Raw genomic sequence first — 7,558 nt, 5'->3', positions numbered from 1 at the left:
AGTAGACTCAAAGTTAAAAGCTAAAGAACCTGAATGGTTAAGTGATTATGATGATTTATTCCCAACAAAATTAATAGAGATGCCTCCAATTCGGGAAGTAGATCATGTGATAGAATTGACCCCCAGAGCTCAGCCTGCGCACGTACAAAATTCCAATTCCTGAAGCCATTAAACTCAAGGAACAGCTTAGAATAAGGGTTTGTAAGACCCAGTGTTTCACCTTGAGGTGCGCCAGTTCTCTTTCAGAAAAAGAAAGATGGAACGCTAAGACTCTGTGTGGACTACAGCTGACAGATAAGAATAAGTATCCTATCCCCAGAATTGATGAGCTTCTGGACAGGCTAAGTGGAGCCCAGATCTTCACAAAGATAGATCTCAAATCAGGGTATTATCAGATCAGGATTAATGAGCAAGATATCCCGAAGACAGCCATCAATACTCGGTATGGGCATTATGTATTCAATGTCATGCCGTTTGGATTGACAAATGCCCCAGCTACATTCAATCGATTAATGCAGGACATTCTCAGAGAATACTTGGATGATTTTGTTCTTGTTTTCTTTGATGATATTCTGATTTACTCAAAGAATGCAGTTGACCACCATGAAGCTCATGTCAAAAAAGTTCTTGAGATTCTAAGGAAGCACCAACTCTTTGCAAAAAAGAGTAAATGCACTTTCTCTGCCGACCATGTTGAATACTTGGGCTTTCTGGTATCCAAAGATGGAATTTCTCCAAATTTCGCAAAATCCAAGCAGTCATAGATTGGCCTGAACCAAAGACAATGAAAGAAGTCAGAGGATTCTTGGGATTGACTAGTTGGTATAGAATTTTTATACCAAAGTATGCTCTCATAGCTCCCCCCCTGACCAATCTTCTCAAGAAGAATATCCCGTTTTAATGGTCTGTGAGGTGCCAGAGTGCTTTTGATAAGCTGCCTGAAGATCGCCTTGGTAATAACCAATCCCGTTCTAAAGCTGCCAGATTTCTCTCTACCCTTTGAGGTAGTAAAACTGATGCCAGTGGTTTTGCCTTGGGAGGTGCACTCATGCAAGTGGCCTATGAATCCCGAAAACTCAGAAGCATGAGAGGAATTATGATATCCAGGACCTGGAACTACTTTCAATAGTATATGCCCTGAAGTTGTGGAGACATTACCTACTGGGTCAAAGATTCAATAGTATATGCCCTGAAGTTGTGGAGACGTTACCTACTGGGTCAAAGATTCACTTTGATGTGACAGATCATCAGAGCTTAAAGTGGATCTTCACTCAGAAGGATCTCAACATGTGTCAAAGAAGGTGGATGCAGACCCTGCAGGAATTTGATTTTAAAATCAAGTATTACCGCCCAGGCAAAGAAAATGTAGTAGCAGATGCCCTCAACAGAAAAGCCTCCTTGCTTGCAATTACTGTAGTGTCAAATCCTTTGATTATTGAAGCAAGTGAGAAGATCATGCAGGATAGATTCTTTGGCCCTATTGCTACCCTACTTATGTAGGAAAGCAAAACTCCACAGGAGTTGAACCAAGCTCACGGGTACAGCCTGGATGATGGAATTATGTATTACAATCGCAGACTATGCATTCCCACAATGATGAGGGAACTAAGGGTCGAATTCTAAATGAAGTCCATGACAGCCTTACTGCAGGACATCCAGGTTTCATCAAAACCTACATGTCTGTGAAGAAAAGCTTCTTTTAGCCTGGTCTAAAAAAGGATGTGCTTAATCATGTACGTCAATGTCTGACCTGTCAGAAAGTCAAGGCCGAGAGTAAAAATGCATGGGAAGTTACATCCATTAGACATCCCCGAGATGAAGTGGGAATGCATCAGTATGGATTTTATTACTGGATTACCCTCAGTGCAATCAGGTTACAACTCCATCTTCGTGGTGGTAATTGATAGACTAACCAAAGTTGCCCATCTGATTCCAGTAAAAGAAACCTACACTGCAGTGGATGTGGCCAGAGTGTTCCTCAAAGAAATCTTCAGATTGCATGGCCTACCCAAAAGAAATCTTCAGATTGCATGGCCTACCCAAAAGAATAGTAACTTTCTTGGATCTCAGCACAGCTTACCACCCTGAGACCGATGGTCAAACTGAAAGGGTGAACCAAGTAATCGAAGATATACTTCGGTCATGCTGTGGTAGGGAATCCAAGAAGTGGCTAAGCTATCTACACCTAGTCGAGTTCGCCTACAATGCTTCTTATCAATAGAAGTATTGGGATGAGCCCTTTCAAAGCTTTGTATGGACAAGATTTCTTAACTCCATTAACTTGGTCCGACCCATTGATTAGGGTCGAGATGTCTAGACAGATGCTTGATGACATGGAGCAGCAGATGCAGTCAATTCGCAAAGATATAAAAGCTGCCCACGATAGACAGAAGTAGTATGCAGATAAGAAGAGGTCAGACAGAAAATTCAAAGAAGCAGATATGGTCTTCATTCGAGTACGCCCAAAAAGAAGTTCTCTATCTCTTGGGAAGTACAAGAAGTTATCCCCCAGATATTGTGGACCATATCTGATTACAAAGAAAGTAGGTGACTTAGCCTACGAGCTTCTTCTGCCTCCTCATCTCAAAGTACATAATGTATTTCATGTCAACCTTCTTAAAAAGTATATACCAAGCCCAAATCAGGTGCTTGATGATGAAATCTTAACTTCTTCAACCCAAGGGCAGATGGAACTCCAACCTGAAGAAATCCTTGATGTTCGAGCAAAGGTTCTCAGGAACAAAATTCTGAGAGAATTATTGGTCAAATGGAAGTTCTATCCTTTTAAAGATGCCACCTGGGAGAAAGAAGCCAAACTGTTACGAGATTACCCCCAATTTGCGAGATGAGAACATCTCCCGTTTTTCAAGTGGGAGAGAATGTAAGATTCCTCCCCAGCCTCTCAAGATGTCCAGTATCTTCCCCTGTAATCAAATCCCTCTTCAGATATATAAAAGATCTTGTTTCTACCTATTTTGGCTTAGCGAGATAAAATGTTCTAGAGAGAGGTTATTCAGATTTTAGATATTTTTGGATGGAAAAATATCTCTTCTTATTAAAATAAATTCTCCCAAAACAGAAGTTCAAAAAGATTTTCAGAAGGTGCATTAGAAATCAATTATAATCTGTTCAAAAGGCCTTATCCTAGGGGTCCAAATTTTTTGAAATTTTTAAATTAAGGTTTTGAGGGGCTAATCAGATTCATCCAAATGTGTGGAGGAGATAAATAGAAGAAATAAAGAAAATCCTCCCAAAAATTAGTAAATACTCACATAAGATGAAGAGTGGACTAAGGACCAAAGGAAATACTAAAAAAATGAATTTTTGGCACCTCAGAGTGGGGATTCCCCCTCATGAAAGAGGCACCTATTTCACATGTGTGGTGGAGTTTTAAATTCCAAAAAATTGAGATATTTCATCTCTCCTCTCTCCTAATTCAAGTCGAGTTCCAAAAAGTAAGCTAAACTGACCCAAAAATATTCAAAAATTGACCAAACTGATCTGGAAAATTCTAAAATCAGTTTGCTTCGTTAGAAGTTCACTTTTTCCTATAAATAGAAGCCTCCCCCTTTGTTGAAACTTAATAGTGTTTTATGCATTGTTCCTCTACTCCTCCCCAGAGCCAAAAACTGTGAATTTATTAATAATTCATTAGTTTTTGACCATTCCCTCTTCTAAAGAATTGGTGGCCACTCTTGTTGCAAACAAGAGTAGATTCCTCAAACCATCAAGCCAAAGGAAAGCTCCCAGAAATTCATGTAAGGTAGAAATTCTACTTTTTCTATTCTTTTAATGGTTTTCTCATTTTTGTTATCTTAAAATGATAAATTGATGCTATGCCTTGTTGGAAAGGCTTTCCCCCTCTCCCATTCTTAAATTCAGCCTTTCTTTATCCTACATAAGTAATCTAATTGTTGGAATTAAACTTTTCATATTATTTCTCTTTTAAAAGTGAAATTTGATTAGTTTAGAATATTTTAAACCATTTGGGGATAATTTTTAAGTAATTTAAGGTTAGAAAAATTTAAAAAATGGTCAGCCATACAAAGGAGGTTATGGCAAAATTTTCTTAAATTTTATGAAATAAGTTTTATCTTTTATTATTCAAAAAGAGTAATCCCCATCGTTTGTGTATTCTAAAAGTGTTATTTTCATTCTGGGTATAGAAAGATGCATATTGATTTAAATTCTATGCATAGAAAGATGCATATTGAATTTTTTTTAATTATAAAAGAGTGATTTTCATTAGATTTAAATTCTATACATAGAAAGATGTATATTGGATATTTTTTTTAATTATAAAAGTGTTACTTTCATCAATATTGATTTTTATGCATAAACAGATGTATAAAAGAATTTTTTTATTATAAAAGTGTTACTTTCATCAATATTGATTTTTATGCATAAATAGATGCATAAAAGAATTTTTTTTAATAAAAGTGTTACTTTCATCAATATTGATTTTTATGCATAAATATATGCATAAAAGAATTTTTTTATTATAAAAATGCTACTTTCACCAATATTGATTTTTATGCATAAAATGATGCATAAAAGAAATTTTTTAATTATAAAAGTGTTACTTTCACCAATATTGATTTTTATGCATAAAATGATGCATAAAAGAATTTTTTTATTATAAAAGTGTTACTTTCACCAATATTTATTTTTATGCATAAAATTTTTTTATTATTATAAAAGTGTTACTTTCATCAAAATTAAATTTTTATGCATAAATAGATGCATCCATAATTTTTATATCAAAATAAGAATTCTCTTTAATCCTATGTTTAAATCCCATGAATATTGGAAAATGAATAAATAAATACTCAGTGAAGGAAAATTATATCGTTTCATATTCTCTAGGATGGTAATGAGAATTAAATGATTAATTTATTCCTCATAGGAATTCATGACTAGTTTTGAATTCAGTTAAGCAAAATACTCAATGAACGAAATTCAGTAAAGTAATAATTGAAATATTATCCTTCGAGAAAGATAGTTCAGGGAAAACCTTTCTAGACTCAAATCCTGAATCAGACTATGACCAAGACATAACTCCTTCGTCAGTTTCAAGAAAAGACGATGTGACCAGTTCAGTAATCTACACTCAAATCACCCACTGAATCTGAAACTAAGTTGAGACCTTTGATTTTGATCTGAGGATCAAGAATTCAAAATTCGAGGAATTCTGCTTGGGAACCCAGACCTGTGATCTAGAAGTCTTGGGATGTGGAATTAAGATATACTCATTGTATTCAAAAGAAAATCAAAACTGAAAACTTGCATAGAAACCCTGTTTTCTTAAAGGACTGTCTTACGCCAGAATACTGGGAGGGATTATTTGGTATAGGTGTTTTCTAAGGGAAGTTTGGTTGCAACAGCTGGCACGGGGAGTGTTCAAAGGACAGCTCACGCGGCAAAAACCTGCCCAGGTCTTGACCAGCCTGGGTATGGTGAAAAATGGTGTGCTTCCGGTACGATGGGTGAGGGTCGACGAAGCGGTCCCTGAGTGAAGTGCCAGGACACCTAAGGGGGATCTTGGAGGGTTCTGAACCAGGTGATGCACGGGCTCATGGCGCTTAGGACACCCATGCGTATGTCGTGGAAGATATATATATGTATGATGACGAGAAAATTATTGTAATCTGTTATTACTGGATCTCGTTGCTGACCTGTATTCTCAACAAAGAGTCCAGAGTGATAATGTTTTGTGAGAAACAAGGATTGAATGGAAATTTTGAGTTATGACATCTGTAACCAATAATTGTTTGTCAATGGATTGTTTTATAAATTAAAGTTTAAAGAGGAGTGTGTGCATATCTCTATTCTAAAGCAAAAGTTAAGAAAGGCATTCAATTATGGGTGGGTGAGTACTTGTTTGGTTCTACCAATTCCAGTGGTTGGGCGGTGGCTAACCCATGGGCCGGATGGGGTTAGGCTGGAATCATTAGAGTTTTAATAATAAAATTGATCAATAGGAATACGCTTAGAACTCGAATAGTTAAATAATAACCTGAAGACTTCTCAAATGAATAGATCAACGGCTTCGTTAAGAAATTCAAAATGGTGGAATCGTCCCCGTTTTTCGGGCATGGGAAATTTTCCCGGTTTCGGTTTTCGGAATGACCACCAACTTAGTCTCGTACCCGGACATTCGAGGGCGAGGCCCCGAGTGGGAAACCCTGCCCCGCACAAGAGGGAGCTGCTTCCGCTGCCAGCAATCGGGAATCCGGTGCGCGGAGGAGGCAGTGTGATCTCACATGTGTAGACTACCGCAAGATGAATACCACAACTAATTTAGATCCTTTTCCGCTCCCTTTCATGGAATCCTTGCTAGATGGGATAGCCAGAAAGGACATGTACTCTTTCTTAGATGGCTTCAATGGATACAACCAAGTGAAGATAGCTCCGAAAGACAGGGAGAATACCTCATTTGTCACCGAATGGGGTGTCTTTATGGCAACTATTATGATGTTTCGCTTAAAAAATGCACCTACTACCTTTCAGACAATGGTGCAGGAGATTTTCTATGACTATCTGACAGACTTCATAAAAGAACTTGTGATGATTTTAGCATGTCCAATCGTTTTTGTTAGCATTTACAATTTTCTTGAGACTTTTGGTTAGAATCTTGTTGGTTGATTCCGCCTGGCCGTTGCACTATGGGAAGTAGGGTGAGGACTTCTTGTGATTGATCATGTATCTCTCCATCAGCCCTTTCATCACTTTGTTCATGAAATGTGTCCCCTGTTCACTAACTATTTCTACAGGCAACCCATGCCTAGCAATGATATCTTTGAAGAGGAACTTCACCACTTCTTCTACAAAGTTGCTCTTCACAGCTCTAGCTTTTGGCCACTTGGTGAGGTCACAATGATGTACTCACATCTATTGCTTTTTGTAGGCAGTTTGATTGGTCCAACAAAATCCAATCCCCAATTCATGAACAGAGATAGAGGCAGTATAGGCGAGACATTCGCTGACACACATCACAGTTCTTTCTTCACTATTGGCATTCTTTATGATAGTAGGCCGCGATAGGCCTGCTTGCAAAATTTTTCGGGCTGTTATTTCTCCGCCCATGTATCCTCCGGTGATCCCACAGCGTGCTTCTCTTAACAAGATTTGGTATTCATGATTCGGACACATCTACGTAAGATCTGGTCTCTATGCCTCTTTTGTAGAGCTGCCTAGTAATAGTGAAATTTCTGCTTCTTAAGGTAATTCTCTTTTTTCTGTAGGCAGTGTACCCTTCTCGAAATGTCCCATCTTCCAAAAACTACATCATGTCATAATACCAGTTCTCTTTCACTTCAATTGCTACCACTGTGAATAATTTTGTGTCTGGGAGTTGATCTTCTATGCCCCCCAAAGTAAGTTCTCTGGAATCAAGTCTGGATAAAAAAATCTACCACTACATTTTCTTTTCTAGGTGTGTGTTGAATAGTGACCTCAAATTCTTGTAGTAGAAGCATCCATCTTGCCATCTTTCCTACCAGAAAAAGCTTTGTTTACCAGGTAAATGAGGGCTTGATGGTCTACATGGAAAAAAAAG

This window comes from Cibotium barometz, chromosome 14 (assembly GCF_041138505.1).
Source record: "Cibotium barometz isolate CiBa-2024 chromosome 14, ASM4113850v1, whole genome shotgun sequence".
Classification (NCBI taxonomy): domain Eukaryota; kingdom Viridiplantae; phylum Streptophyta; class Polypodiopsida; order Cyatheales; family Cibotiaceae; genus Cibotium; species Cibotium barometz.
Note: the sequence above shows the minus strand (reverse complement) of the source record.